Genomic DNA, 15,340 nt, shown 5'->3' with positions numbered 1-15,340 from the left:
GAGGAAACTGGGGTACCAGGAGGAAACCCACGCAGACATGGGGAGAATGTGTAAACTCCACACAGACAGTCATCAAAGGCTGGAATTGAACTCAGGTCCCTGGTGCTATGAGGCTGTAGCGCTAACCACTGTGCTGCCTTTTGATTTGATTTGATTTGATTGGATTTATTATTGTCACATATATTAGTATACAGTGAAAAGTATTGTTTTTTGCGTGCTGTACAGACCATACTTAGATAAGGAAAGGAATGGGTGCAGAATGTAATGTTACAGTCATAGCTAGGGTGTAGAGAAGTTAAAAGTGTTAAATAGAGTTAGAATAGAATAAACCATAGAATGAAAGTAAAAGAAACATAGAAACATAGAAGATAGGAGCAGGAGGAGGCCATTTGACCCTTCGAACCTGCTCCCCAATTCATTATGATCATGGCTGATCATCCAACTCAATAGCTTAATTCTGCTTTTTCCCCATAACCTTTGATCCCATCTGCCCCAAGAGCTGTATTCAGCTGTCTCTTGAGTTTCCATCAATGTTTTGGCAATAGAATTAGAGGGTATGCTGGAGACAGCTTGAAATAAGTTGCCACACTCCACCGCCACCTGAATTTACTTGGACCCATTCGCCTCTCCTCCCAGTCTTGGATGCAGACTCAATGGGCTGAATGGCCTCCTCCTGCACAGTAGGGATTCTACGGTTCTACCTAATTATCAGCATAACCTTCTATCTCCTTCTCCCTTATTGAACTTCCCCTTCAATACATCAACATCATCAGTCTCAAAATCTCAGATCCCTTGTAGATTCTGTATTCTCCGAGTTACCCAGGGAGCGTGACGTGTTCTGGAATTGAACGTGCTATAAATTTATTTGTTTTTTTTTGTCCTTCTCTAGCAGATGCACCACAGAGCTTCTTTCTTCTGCCCGGGAGAGAATTCTATGGAGAGCGGCTAATGAACATAAGAATCCTACAGAAACCTGAACAAGAGGTACTGCAAATTTCTCTCATAGTTTACAGCTGCCAAATAAATGTAATGGAGTTATATATCACTTGGCTTGGCACAAGAAGTTAAGGAATCGCTGAGTGTAGCAGATCATTACGAATGCTGCCCATAAAATACTGGTGGTGTTTAATTACAATTTATTCTGGGAGAGGAATTTATTTACTCTGTAATAAAAATAATATCTTAGCACTTGAAGAAAATAAAGCCCTTAGTGGATTTTTGTAATGTCCATTTTCTAAGCAAACTCTTCTAGGCTCAATCAGCATTCCAGTGCACTTAGGTTGAAAAGGATTCCTTTCTTTTGCACCACTGGGAGTTGAGACAATCTTTTGGCTGAGGAAAAGCCAATATTGTATACTTTTCTGAGGGAGAGAATAATGAATGTTGCAGGTATCCCCTGTGCAAGAAGCTGAAATATTGAATGGTTCTGGGCGAAGCAAGACGGGGTGCGGGATAATTGATCGGAATTTTGTGGCTTTAAATGAGTCAGTATTGAAGATGGCAATATCGGATTTGTGCTTTTCATTTGCGCTTGTAATAAAAATCACTTTTAACACGGCAGCATTGAGAAAAATTGGGAAAATCAACTGCAATCTAGAGATGTTAAGGAGAGAAGTCATGGGCAGGGGAAGTACTGGAATCGAACATTCAATCATACTGTGGACCTGAGTCTTTCTGGCTTGGAGGCGTTGCATAAAAAGGGGACCTGGAAAATAGGGTGAAGCCCAGTTTGACTGGAATTCACTGCTCTTTGGGCCCAAATGGGTTTTGATTTCATTCGATTTACTGTTGTCACGTGTATTAATGTACAGTGGAAAGTGTTGTTTCTTGCGTGCTATACAGACAAAGTGTAACATTCATAGAGAAGGAAACGAGAGATTGTAGTGTATAGTGTTACAGCCATAGCTAGGGTGTAGAGGAAGATCAACTTAATGCAGGGTAGGTCCATTCAAAAGTCTGACAGCAGCAGGGAACAAACTGTTCTTGAGTCAGTTGGCACGTGACCTCAGACTTTTGTATCTTTTTCCCGACGGAAGAAGGTGGAAGAAAGAATGTCCAGGGTGCATAGGGTCGTTAATTCTGCTGGCTGCTTTTCCAAGGCAGCGAAAAGTGTAGACAGAGTCAATGGATGGAAGGCTGGTTTGCATGATGGACTGGACTTCGTTCACGACCGTTTGTAGTTCCTTGCAGTCTTGGGCAGAGCACGAGCCCATACAAAGCTGTGATATAACTGGAAAGAATGCTTTCTATGGTGCATCTGGGGAACCCAGAGCCTCTCAGTCAAAAGTGATCTTGTTTTTAATTGGGAAAGGCATTAAAATGTCTTTGATTGAGTGTTCATTTGCCTTTCTGCCTTATAGGTCTGTACTGGGGTGAACATCATGAAAGTGCCATTGTAGGTTCTGGTGGCCCAGTCTGACTATGACAATGGCTGCACTGTTGGAGGTGAATCCCTACAGTGCAGAAGGAGGCCATTTGGCCCATCAAATCTGCACTGACAACCACACCACCCAGGCCCTAACCCCACAGTCCCACACAATTACTCTTCTAATCCCCCCTGACACTAAGGGGCAATTTAGCATGGCCAAATCAACCTAATCTGCACATCTTTGGTCTGTGGGAGGAAGCCAGAGTACCCAGAGGAAACTCACACAGACAGGGGGGAGAACGTGCAAACCACATTTAGACAGTGACCCAAGCCCGGAATTGAACCCGGGTCCCTGACGCTAAGCCCTGTGCTACAGTGCCACCCTCAAATTTCACATGAGGTGTTAACCCAATGCCACATCCATCTCTCAGCTGGAGTTAGAAGATCCCACAGCACACTTTCAAAGAAGACAAGGGTAGTTCTGTTGGCCAATATTTATCCCTCAAGCAACACCATCAAAAACAGATTATTTGGTCATTATCATTTAGCAGCTTGGTGAGCTCAAATTGGCTGCCACATGTTAGACATTACAACAGTGACTTCAGTTCTAAGCAACTTCTTTGGCTGGAGAGTACTTCGGAACACTCTGGAGTCATTAACACCCTGCATTAATACAAGAATTTCTACCTTCCTCACCCCTATAATCTGGGACAAAGTCGATTTCCTTGTTCGTTGTTCCTTGTTTGAACAATAACGTGCCCCTGTAACTCCTTAGTGGTAGAAACATTATTGAATATTGAAGGGGGGGGTGGGGGCATCATCGTTATCAATAAACTTCACCTACTTAAAGGGGGTTTCTGAAGATACAAAGAGATGGTAAACCCTGAGTAAGTTCCCAGCAAACATCTTGGTGATAGAATATTGCAAACTATCAAGTACAATTCAACAGTGGGACACAACATTTCCTTCTCTTGATTCTTTCATGGGTCCTGGGCATCATCAATAAGGCCAGCAATCCATGCCCACTGCTAATTGCCCTTGGACTGAATGGTTTGCAAAGCCATTTCAGTTAAGAGTCAGCCATGTTGCTTAAGGAAGGCTTAAGGAAAGTCGAAGAAACTTAAAAGAAGAGTAGGCACCACCAAGACTGAAATGCTGCCTCCATCACTTGGAAATATATTGCCGTTCCTTCGCAGTCACTGGGTCAAAACCCTGGAATTCCTTCCCTAATGGCATTGTGAGTCAACCCACAGGACATAGAATGCAAGTTTCAAGAAGGCAGCTTACCACCACCTTCTCAAGAAGGGCAACTATGGATGGGCAATAAGTGCTGGCCAGCCAGCGATGCCCACATCCCGTGAATGAAGTGAATCTCTAAAAAAGCTCCTTCAGCAGCTGCAAGAGTAGATTTTGACTTTGCGTGATGATCTAGAATTGGTGAAAGTGAATATTCAGCACATTGGTTACACCTCTCTCCTGATTTGGGGATGAGGCCTGGGTGGGATTGTTATCCTTGCAGATTCGATGGGCCAAATGGCCTCCTTCTGCACTGTAGGGATTCTATGATAATCCACCTGTCAGTTTTGATGGCTAGCTCTCTGATATGCCATTCCTTAATTTTCCCGATGTGAGCATTGCTGAACAGAGAGATACATATTGTCAAAGTTTTTCATCTCGCACTCACCGGGTCAAGACACAAGAAGGAAATCCCTGGGCCTTCCCAGGAATTGTGCCCACGGTTAGCCTCAATAGAATCCTTGCCAGCTATTTTCTCAAAGCTACTGTGGCAACTGTGCCTCTGAAATCTCTTCCCCCTCACCCACCCCCCTCACTCCGATTCCTGTTGAGCTCCATATATGTGCTACAATATGTTCCTCCTCACTAGTGTATTGAAATTAGGTATCCTCCACGCAGATTCTGAGTCATATCCTTTCCTGGCCTTGAAACCTCCTCAGATCTCCCACATTCCTCAGTCTCTCAATCCTTTCCCAACCATTCCAGCCTTATAAAACCCCTGAGCCTGGCCTCTCTCACTCACTGCTCCTGGGTTGATTGCATTTGGGTAGCATGGTGGCACAGTGATTAGCACTGCTGTCTCACAGCATCAGGGATCTGGGTTCAATTCCGAACTCGGGTGATCTTGTATGGAGTTTGCATGTTCTCTCTGTGTCTGCGTGGGTTTCCTCCGGGTGCTCCATTTTTCTTCCACACTCCAAAGATGTACAGATTGGGTTGATTGATCATGCTAAGTTGCCTCATAGTGTCAGGGGGACGAGTAGTTTATTTATTAGTGTCACAAGTACGCTTACATTAACACTTCACAGAATCAGAATCAGAACAGTGGCAGAATGGTTAGCACCGCTGCCTCACAGTGCCAGGGAGCCGAGTTCAATTCCTGGCTTGGGTCACAGTCTGTGGGGAGTCTGCACATTCTCCCTGTGGGATTTTTCTGGGTGTTCTGGTTTCCTCCCACAATCTGAAAAGAAAATGTGCAGGTCAGGTGGATCGGCCATGCTAAATTCTCCCTCAGTGTACCTGAATAGTCGCTGGAGTGTGACGACTAAGGGGATTTCATGGTAGATTCATTGCAGTGTTAATGTAAGCCTACTTGTGACTCATTAAATAAGCTCTAATAAACAGAATATTACAGTCTAGAAGAGACCGTTCGGCCCATTGAGTGTGCACTGACGGATGAAGTTACCGTGAAAATCCCCAAGGTTGTGGAGTTACGGGGATAGGGGGCATGCATGGAGTTGTTGTTGGTGGAGCGGGCTGAATGGCCTCCTTTTGCACTGTAGGGATGCCATGGATCTTCCCTCTTAATCTTAATCATAGAATCATAGACCCCTACAGTGCAGAGAGAGGCCATTTGGCCCATCGAGTCTGCACTGAACACAATCCCACTCAGTCCCTACCCCCATATCCCTGCATGTTATACCCACTAATCCCTTTAACCTATGCATCCCTGGACTCTAAGGGGCAATTTCTTAGCATGGCCAATCAACCAAACCTGCACATCTTTGTACTGTGGGAGGAAACCAGAGTACCGGGAGGAAACCCACGCAGACACGAGGAGAATGTGCAATAGCCACACAGACAGTGAGCCAAGCCGGGAATCGAACCCAGGACACTGGAGCTGTGAAGCAGCAGTGCTAACCACTGTGCTACCGTGCCGCCCAACCCTCAGTTTCGCCTTGCACTGTGGCCCGAAACTGCGGAGCTATTTTTTTCTCTGTCATAGAAATGGGCTCCCTTTAATATTCTGAATTAACTGTCTTTGTACTGCCTTGGTGCACGGAGCAATTTCACTGCAAAAAGGAATTAGAGTTTATGAATAATTTAAATCCCAGCCACCGAGCGGGCCTAATAATCATGTGTCCCACAGTGCTTTAAATTCATTCTGTTCCATGTATTGTTGGAGAGACTGCCTGCACCTCGGTGGCAATTCCAATATTACAGCGCGAATTGTGCTTTTAATTTGCCATCATATTTGAAGGAACATCCAATTACGCTTAACAAAATGCTTTTTAAATTATGCTCTTTAAGCCCTTATTTGAAGAACATTCCAGCGTTGCTACTGCTGATTAAATATATTGTTATTCACTGTGGATGCCTTTCATTGTTTCCGACCCAGCCCCGATTTTCCCTGTTTTTTTTTCCCCCAAGAGTTGTCCGCTTTGCTTGAAGATCAGTTAGGAGAGCAAACAGTTGATGCTGAGCAACTTAACGATCTTCATATTAAGACAGACATCGAGGATATGACCTTCATCAATCCCTTTATCCAAACAATTTGCCCAAATCTATCACGCTATGCTACCCTTAGCCGCACGGTGTCTTGCTAAATGTATTGCAGTGGCAACCTTGGAGTACAGTATTAATTTAGCTGCTGGAATAGACATAAATGTATGCCAAGAATGCTATCTTTTGGAACGATAATACTCCGCGGTAACACATTTTAGCGATGTACTATCACTATTGCTAACTCAGTCTCCATCATTTTAACTCTGTTTCTATTGATCTTTGTATGCATCTCCACGGCTACCTCTATTGATATGTCTTTCATACAGACTGACAATAAACAGAAGCTCTTCCAACATTTGAAAAGAGAAAGAGCAGGTTGCAATTTTGGGCCATGACCCTAGGGAAAGAAATTCAATATCATCGTGGTTAATACTGCTGCCTCGCAGTGCTGGGGACCTGGCTTCGAGTGCCGGGTCCCTGTCTGTGCGGAGTCTGCACATACTCCCCGTGTCTGCGTGGGTTTCCTCCCGGCGCTCCGGTTTCCTCCCACAGTCCGAAAGGCGTGCTGATTAGATGCATTGGCCTTGCTAAATTCTCCCTCGGTGTTACCCGAACAGGTGCCGGAGTTTGGCGAGTAAGGGATTTTCACAGTAACTTCACTGCAGTGTTTGATGTAAGCCTACCTGCGACACTAGTAAGTAAACTTTTAAAAAGAAGACAACATCAAAGCAGTGATTTCAGGCTGCGACTTATTGGGTCCAATTGTCCCTGCCAAGCTGCCAAACTAGAAGCTAAAACAAGCGTCAGGGTCCAAACATCAGTTGTAGGCTGGAGTGAACGCCCACTCCGCCCTGTTTTTGTGCTAAGCTGTTCGGTGGCGTACAGGTGTTATCCCAGGAGTCAGATACTACCCACTGCTGCATTAGGGAGGTAATTGAGGCCCTGCTTTTACCTAGCAATTACCAAGAGACACTTCAGCAATGCCCAGCAACAGCAGCAGAAGTAGCAACATTAGTGGCTTCATAGTTCATTATCTGAATGCAGCTATTTGCATACCTCCCATCAATTTTAAGCAGAGCTCCTCAGGAAGAGCTATTAATCCATTAATGTGCAAATGACATCTCACCTTAGCTGGAAGGTAATACAAGCTCTCAGGGATGGGAGCAGGGGAAAGGGGCATGTCATTATCTAACATGACACAGATTTTTGAAGACAAACGAAAACAGGTCATTCGAACAATTCAATGCAGAGGCAGGCCACTCTGCCCATCAGATCTCTGTTAGCTCTTGCGAAGATCAATCCAGTCAGCCCCGCCCTCCCTTCTAAAGATTACTATTGTATCTTTTCTTAATTCATTCATGAGATGTGGGCGTCGCTGGCTGGGCCAGCATTTGTTGTCCATCCCTAATTGCTCTTGAACTGAATGGCTCGATAGGCCATTTCAGAGAGCAGTTAAGAGTCAACCACATTGCTGGAGCTCTGGAGTCACATGTAGACCAGACCAGGTAAGGATGGCAAATTTCCTTCTCTAAAGGGCATTAGTGAACCAGATGGGTTTTTCCGACAATTGACAATGGTTTCACAGTCATCAATGGATCCTTAATTCTAGATATTTTTTATTGAATTCAAATTCCACCATTTGCCGTGGTGGGATTTGAACATGGGGCCTTAGAACATGAGCTAAGATTAATAGTTTGGATTAATAGTCTAGCGATAATACCACTAGGCCATTGTCTCCCTGTATCCATCTGGTTCAATAATGTCCTTTTGAGAAGGAAATCTGCTGTCCTTACCTAGTCTGGCCTATGTGACACCAGAGACACAGCAATGTGGTTGACTCTCAAATGCCCTCCAAGGCAATTAGGACTGGGCAATAAATGTTGGCCCAGCCAGCGACACCCATGTCCGACGAATGAATAAAAAAAAATTAGACAGTGCATTTCAAATCTTGAACACTTGTTGCATGGAAAAAAGTTTCCCTTACGTTGCCTCTGGTTCTTTTGCCACTCATCTTAAATTTTTGCTATCTGCTGATTAAAATCTCTCTTCGTTTACTCCATCTAAGACCTTGATGAGTTTAAATGCCACCAACAAATCTCCCCTTAACCATCTCTGCCCTAAGGAGGGTGACTCCGACTTTCCCAACCTGTTCCTGTAGCTATAATCGTTCACCCCGGAATGAGTTCAGTCAAAGCTTCACATCTTCCTGAAAGAACAGGACACAACACCCTGCGCTATCATAACCCCTGATCAATCTTTTGATGATATTTCTGCCTGATTCGGATTTATTTCCCTTCTCTTGATGTGTTGGTTTGGAGTTTATTCTGCTTGTGTTTAATATGTAATCTAAATAGCTTTGGAGCATCATTCTGACAGTATTATAATGAATAATGCCAGAAGACGTAGGAGTAGAAGTCGGCCATTCAGCCTGCTTTGCCATTCAATGAGATCATGACTGATTATTTATCAGTCACAAGTAAGGCAATGAAGTTACTGTGAAATTCCCCTAGTCTCCACACTCCGGCGACTAGGGGAGTTCAGGTCAATATTCCTAACAGCATGCCTTTCAGACATGGGAGGAAACCGGAGCATCCAGAGGAAACCCATGCAGACATGGGGAGAACGCGCAAATTTCTCACAGACAGTGGCCCAAGCCAGGAATCGAACCCAGGTCCGTAGCACTGTGAGGCAGGAGTGCTAACCACTGTGCCACCCTGATGTGATAACCACTTTCCTACCTTATCCCCATAGTCTTTGATTCCCTTACTGATTAAAAATCCATCTATCTCAGCTTTGGACATTGACCCAGCCTCTACAGCTTTTTGCAGTAAAGAATTCCATAGATTTACTTCCCTCTGAGAGAAGAAATTTGTCCTCATCTCTGTCTTAAGTGGGCGACCCCCTTACTCTGAGATGGTGCTCTCTGGTCCTAGACTGTCCCAGATGGGGAAATCAGCTTCTCAGCATCTACCCTGTCAAGCTCCCCGAAAATCCTACGAACCTGAGTGAGTGGTAGCACCAAGCAAATTCCAGGGTGGTGCAGAACGCCACATCAATAATAGCAGCCAGGCTTACAGTGGTCTAAGATTAATTTCCAATATCCTTCTACAAGTGTGCTTTGTTTTTGTTCTCTATTGTATTCTTTTTATAGTTATAGAATTACTAGATCATTTACAGTTTCAGCTGAACAGTTGATATCAAGTGTAGCCTTACTTTCAAGTAGCTGAAGCTTTCTTTACTGCACAATAAAAGAACAATATACTGCCGGACTGGTTGTAGTATTATTGTACATCAGGGACTGTGGTTCTCTGATCCACAAAGCCTGTATGTTTTGTTGTAGCTCATCCTGTTGAATTATGGCTTGGTGTGAGGCAATGGCCTTGTGGTATTATCGTTTGATTATTAATCCAGAAACCCAAAAATGTTCTGGGGACCTGGGCTCGAATCCCACCACGGCAGCTGGTGAAATTTAATTCAATAAAAAATATCTGGATTTAAGAATCTCCTGCTGGCTGTGAAACCATTGTCGGAAAAAACCCATCTGGTTCACTAATGTGCTTTAGGGAAGGAAATCTGCCCTCTTTACCCGGACTAGCCTACGTGTGACTCCAGAGCCACAACAATGTGGTTCATTCTCAACTGTCCTCCAAGGGCAACTGGGGATGGGCAGTAAATGCTGACCAGCCAGTGATGTCCATGTCCCACGACTGAAATAAAAAAATAGTTCAAGGGCTTCTCAAGCTTAAGGATAAGCAGACTGTTTGCACAAAGCTAACATTATGGGAATGAAGAAGTGCCAGGAACATCCTTTACTTGGACCTATGTAATGGTCAGCAAGTTGGTTTCTTCCATTGTTTCTGTGGAGCCAGATGTGTCAAACAGTTGCCATTGGCCAGAGTGGCACACAAGGCTACGACTGGTTGGTGCAATCTCTTCAGCCACACCGGTTGCTACGAACGCGGGAATATGAGAGATGACAGCACTCCGGAGCCAAGGAGCAGACTTTTCTCTCCCGGAAACGGAAGACAGTCCACCAGCTCCGATTTTTTCCGAAGGAACGGTGTCATTAAACGGTCTGGAGGAAGTCTTGGTGTCTAAGTAAAAAAATGGCAGACAGTCTCTCAGAGCTGGAGGGCCAATCTGAAAAGGCGGGTGGCAATCTGCAAGTGGAAGGTAAGTAAGGGAGAGGGCAAGTCAAAATGGAGGTGACCTCTCCACAACTTTTTAAAACCTTGAATTGGAAATCTTGCACTGTTGGTTGGGCATGACTGTGGGTGGTGGTGGGGGGGGAGGTTGCATGTGTCGTGGGGGTGGGGGTGGGGGGAGGGGGGGCACCACTACAATTGCTGCTGCACTGAAGCAGGCCTGCTACAATTCCCTTGGCGGGCGGGACAAGAAAATTCTCCCCATTGCTGTGGATCTGGAGTCACATGTAGGCCAGACCTGGTAAGGGTGGCAAATTTCCTCCCTTAAAGGACATTAGATGGGTTTTTAAGACATCAATTTAGATGTTTATTGAATTCAAATCTCAGCTGGTATTGTGTGGAGGGATTGGAATCCCAGTGCCCAGAGAATTATCCTGGATCACTGGATTACCAATGCAGTGACCCATGTTGGAAGTACAAGGCAAAGAGTGTAGGTTGTGCACTGAGCTGCGCTGACCTGTGCAGGCTCTGAATATCTGACTTTTATACATGAGTAACAAGCACTTGAACAGTTACTACACACTGAAATTCATCCACGGCATCATGACATCGGTTGGAAGTCAATACCCTTAGCAGAGATGGTGAGAGGAGTGAATTGGAAAGAATATAAAAGAAAATATTGACTAGTTTAAGAAACAAAGGAAGTCTTGTACTTCTACACTGTGCTTCCAATGACCTCAGGATCTTGACAGCCAATGAAGTACTTTTGAAGTCTAGACTTTGTTCCAATGTGGGAATTTAAAACCAAAAATATGACAAGTTCAAATTCATTCAGTGCATTGCATGAGAACAAATTAAAATAAAAATTACTCCATTCTTAAAGTTATCAAATCTATGTTCAGAGTGGAGTAGGTAAACACAAATCCATTCCTTACTTGCTCCAAAAACCAAATTCAAATTGCAATTGAATTCAATTCATTGTCCCCACAAGAGTGACAAACAAGAAGGTGATGGCTTAGCAGTATTACTGCTGGACTATTAATCCAGAAACTCAACTAATATTCTGGAGACCTGGGCTCAAATCCTGCCACAGGAATTCAATAAAAAAAATCGGGAATTAAAAATCTGCTGATGACCATGAAACCATTGTCGATTGTCGCAAATACCCATCTGGTTCACTAATGCCCTTTAGGGAATGGAATCTGCTATCCTTACGTGGTGTGGCCTTCATATGACTCCAGAGCCTCCAGCGTTGGTTGACTCTCAGTTGCCCTCTGAAATAGCCTAGCAAGTCACTCACTTCAAGGGCATCTAGGGAATAAATTTTGGGCAATAAATGCTGGCCAGCCAGCGACCCCCATGTCCCACGAATGAATAAAAAGGATCCAAGCTGACAAGACACTGCACCCCATCTTGGGCTTGATCTATCTGTCTATCTGAGCCAAAAGGCTGAGAAACAGCATACGAACAGGTACTTACATAAAAGAATTATTTCTACCTGAAATAATTTGATTGTACACAGCATTAAACTGATTCACTTACCCCTTTTGAATAAGGACATCGGCATGATCTGGTATAAATGACCAACTCTGAAATATCCTCCTGAACCTAAAGGAATATCATTTGTGTATTGTTGTCCAGTCAACCAGCAGCCGTATGGGATACAGAAGGCTCACCACCTGAGTCATAGGAGCAACTTACCAAAAATATTCAAAGTGCTGAATGAACATGAAGGGGGGAGAGTTTCAGTTCCATTTCTGGGCGAATTTGAAAATGCAATTTTAAGCTACTCTGTGCAAAAAAAGATGCACAATCTGTTTCCTGCCAGTATGGGGAGGGGGCAGGACCTAAGCTCGCCAGAAGGCTGGCTGCTCACACCAGAGAGCGCTGTCAGGCATGCATAGATCTCTGTTCTGTAGAATGGAACAAAGAGATTAGCCTGTCACCCTCGCCTCTGTATATCGTCCTCTTCCGCACCCACCCCCCACCCCATGATCAGTGGCCTCCCTGGCTAATTGGCCTTCCGTCCACCCCACCCCCCCCCCCATCAATTGTACTGCTCTCTGGTTGATTGTTCCCCCCCAATGGCCCAGTCAATCACCCCCTCCTGGCCCATTTGATTGCCCCTCCTGCTATGGACGATCACCAGTTGCAGAATGCACAGCTTCCCCTCCCCTCAGCTGATCCCCTTAGCAGAGTTTGTAGCTCCCCCTGCTCACCTCCCCTTAGCTCCTACCCACATAATGGCCCCATCCCTCCCTTAGGCCCCACCTCCCTCAGGCCTTGCCTGGTGCCTGGTGGGCAGTGCCAGGTTACCAGGTTGGCAGTGCCAGGCTGGCAGTGCCCAAGGGCACTGTCCCCCCTTTCCTTGACCACCCAAGGACCACAATGGCCTGCGGTCCTACTGGCAAGGACATCATGTCAAGTCCCCATTGATGGGGATCGTGTGTGATCCATGCCAGGGTGGACCTTCACCAGGGAGGACCTACACTGGCGAGGTCACTAAGGCAAGTGAGCCCAAGATGATAGCATCCTGTGCTCACTACTAATATTTATATCAATATTAAAGAGTATAATTAGCCTTGTGTCCTTCCCAGGTAGGAGGCTGATCACACTAACAATCAATTGCCGATAAAATTGTGAGGGGCAGGAAATTGGGCGTGAACCCGATTTTTCCCCTCTCATGCGATCCTACCCCTTGCCCCACCCATCAACCGACAGGACAAGAGGGTAAGATTGCCTCCATAATTTCCACTCCTATACATGAGTGGGGAGTATTCCCAATCATGCAAACCCTTATCCATTAAGGAGTCTCCATTGCTGTGCTTTAGTTCCGAGAAGATAGGGATGGGATGGAGTTGAGCCCTCTACCTCAGCAGGCGGGCTGGCAGTAGCAATGGATGTAGGCGAATAACATGCAAAAATGGCAAGCTAGAATTCCTCATTTTTTTGCGGAGACATCAGCCCTGTTGCAGTGATGAATGTCAGGTCTTCATTGCTTAGCTCCTACCCTACCTAATACCAACCACACCCCCCCCCCAACCCCCCTACTATGTACCTTCCAGAGCATCCATCCAGTACTTCATAGTTCAGGGATGGTTCTGAAATGCACATGAAAAAAACAAATTAAATAATCTGATAGAGCTGCCACTCAAACACACCTCATACTGATAAAGGTCTTCAGAACCAATGACAAAAATCTTCAATCCTCTCGAGCAGTCGTTCACTTGTAAGAAAAAGCAAACATCAATTCACAAATGACATTAAAGACAAATAATCCTTCCATTAAGATAGCAAAACCATTAATCAAACTTTGTACATAATTCTCTGCTGAGCTAAGTGGTATATTAGCTTTTGAAACACAGCCAAGCATTCATAATGTGCTCAGTTGTCAAAACAAATCGTCACTGCTCCAGACAATGGAGCCCATTTAAACTGAAAGAACACTTTTTTTTCTGCTTCAAAGCAAGCAGCTTGTCACTCAAAAAGTGCCATAAGCAGGTAGCTGATTTTTTTTATGGCTCCTCCCTCGAGACCAATGTTTCCTCATGGTTCACAATTCTCCTGAAGCGTATGACTCCAGTAAAATGTCTAAGAGGCTTTGAACAGCCCACCACTACAAGGGAGACAGGTTGGGCAGGATCACTGTGTGTGGGGTGGCCACCCGCACTTTGTCAGCGCTGGCAAAAATGGCCAGAAATGGGAATGGGGAATGCAGCCCATTATGAATGATTGGCTGAATTCCAAAAGCTAACGCACCACCTAACTTTGCAGAGGGTTATATATACAGTTTGATTAATGGTTTTACAATCTTATTTAAAGGATTATTGGTCTTCAGTGTGGTTTGTGAGTAGATGCTTTCTATTTCCTGCAAGTGAGTGGCCGTTTGAGAGGATTACATTTTTTATTGTCATTGGTTCTGAAGGTTTCTTTCAGTTTGAGGTGCGTTTGAGTGATGACACTATGAGAGTGTTTAATTTGTTTTTTCTACGTCCACTTCAGAATCCCAGCATTGCAACCACCGCCTCCCCCCCCCCACGCCTCTATTTTATGTTTACAGTGCGGCCAAAAAAAAATTAGCCCAATTTCTTAGTGATTTTGTTGAAAAGATCTTCCTTGAGCCAGGCAGCAAATTGAGCTTTCCAAATTGGAAGCTGAAGCACGGTTCGAAAGTTTGGTTTCCACTGTTCAGCTGACACAGAGAGCTTTACACCATCTCCAGCGGCTAATTGGCTCTTTTTTAGATGCTAGAGAAGTGGGAAAGCTACATCGTCGCAGCCGTGTGATTCCCTCCTGCAGTAAGCATGCAGCATGAAGCTAATTGCAGAGAACCATGCCGAACACCACCTTGACTGGCAATCATTAACTCCACAGCCGCTAATAAACCTTTCGGTGGAATATACAACTTTGTTCTTGGGAATAGTGCTTGATGTTGCCAATATTGGCATCTCCACGGAAACGATAGCATCATACTTGAAACTCAAGTACACGCACATCATTAAAATAGGGAATGCTGTTTTTGAATTAAATGTTGTAAAATAACTCTCATTTGGCATAATAGCTCTCTAAAACTTGAATTATAGCTGAATAGTTCACTTAAAATGAAGGCAATTTAAAGTTCAGGTGATTGAAAAATGCAACAAATAAATATAATTTGGATAATTAAAATTGATTTAAAGCCAGATAATAAATAAATATAGAATATATGTTCCCAAGATTAAATTACAATTTAATTCTTCTTACTGAGATGTATCAGTTTTATAATGCACACTGAAGCCTCAATAAAATTAAGAGCATTAATGGAATTGATAAGAAGAGCAGAGCTCAGGCTGTGGTTACATCATTCTTGCAGAATGATACAAGGTGGCACGGTGGCACAGTGGTTAGTACTGCTACCTCGCAGCGCCAGGGACCCGAGTTCGATTCCCGGTTTGGGTCACTGTCTTTGCGGAGTCTGCATGTTCTTCCTGTGTTGGTTCCTTCTAGGTACTCCGGTTTCCTCCCACAGTCTGAAAGATGTGATGGTTAGAAGCGTGGGCCACGCTAAATTGTCCCTCAGTGTACCCGAACAGGAGTGTGGTGACTA

At 44.6% G+C, this 15,340-nt stretch overlaps 1 protein-coding gene across 7 annotated transcripts in view; it reads left to right on the top strand.

The window, feature by feature from the left end:
- Nucleotides 1–15,340, top strand: part of LOC145344554 (chemokine-like protein TAFA-2) — a 226,029-nt gene that overhangs the window by 49,013 nt on the left and 161,676 nt on the right. For 5 of the 7 annotated variants that reach the window (XR_013886890.1, XR_013886885.1, XR_013886888.1 and 2 more), the window contains exon 2: nucleotides 890–984. The gene's annotated coding sequence lies outside the window, so the exon portion shown is untranslated. The remainder of the gene's footprint in view (nucleotides 1–889; nucleotides 985–15,340) is intronic. The other 2 variants (XR_013886886.1, XR_013886887.1) reach the window with 1 other exon arrangement.

Source organism: Carcharhinus amblyrhynchos, chromosome 6 (genome assembly GCF_965287045.1).
Source record: "Carcharhinus amblyrhynchos chromosome 6, sCarAmb.v2.hapA, whole genome shotgun sequence".
NCBI classification, from domain to species: domain Eukaryota; kingdom Metazoa; phylum Chordata; class Chondrichthyes; order Carcharhiniformes; family Carcharhinidae; genus Carcharhinus; species Carcharhinus amblyrhynchos.
This window is presented reverse-complemented; position numbering and strand designations above follow the sequence as displayed.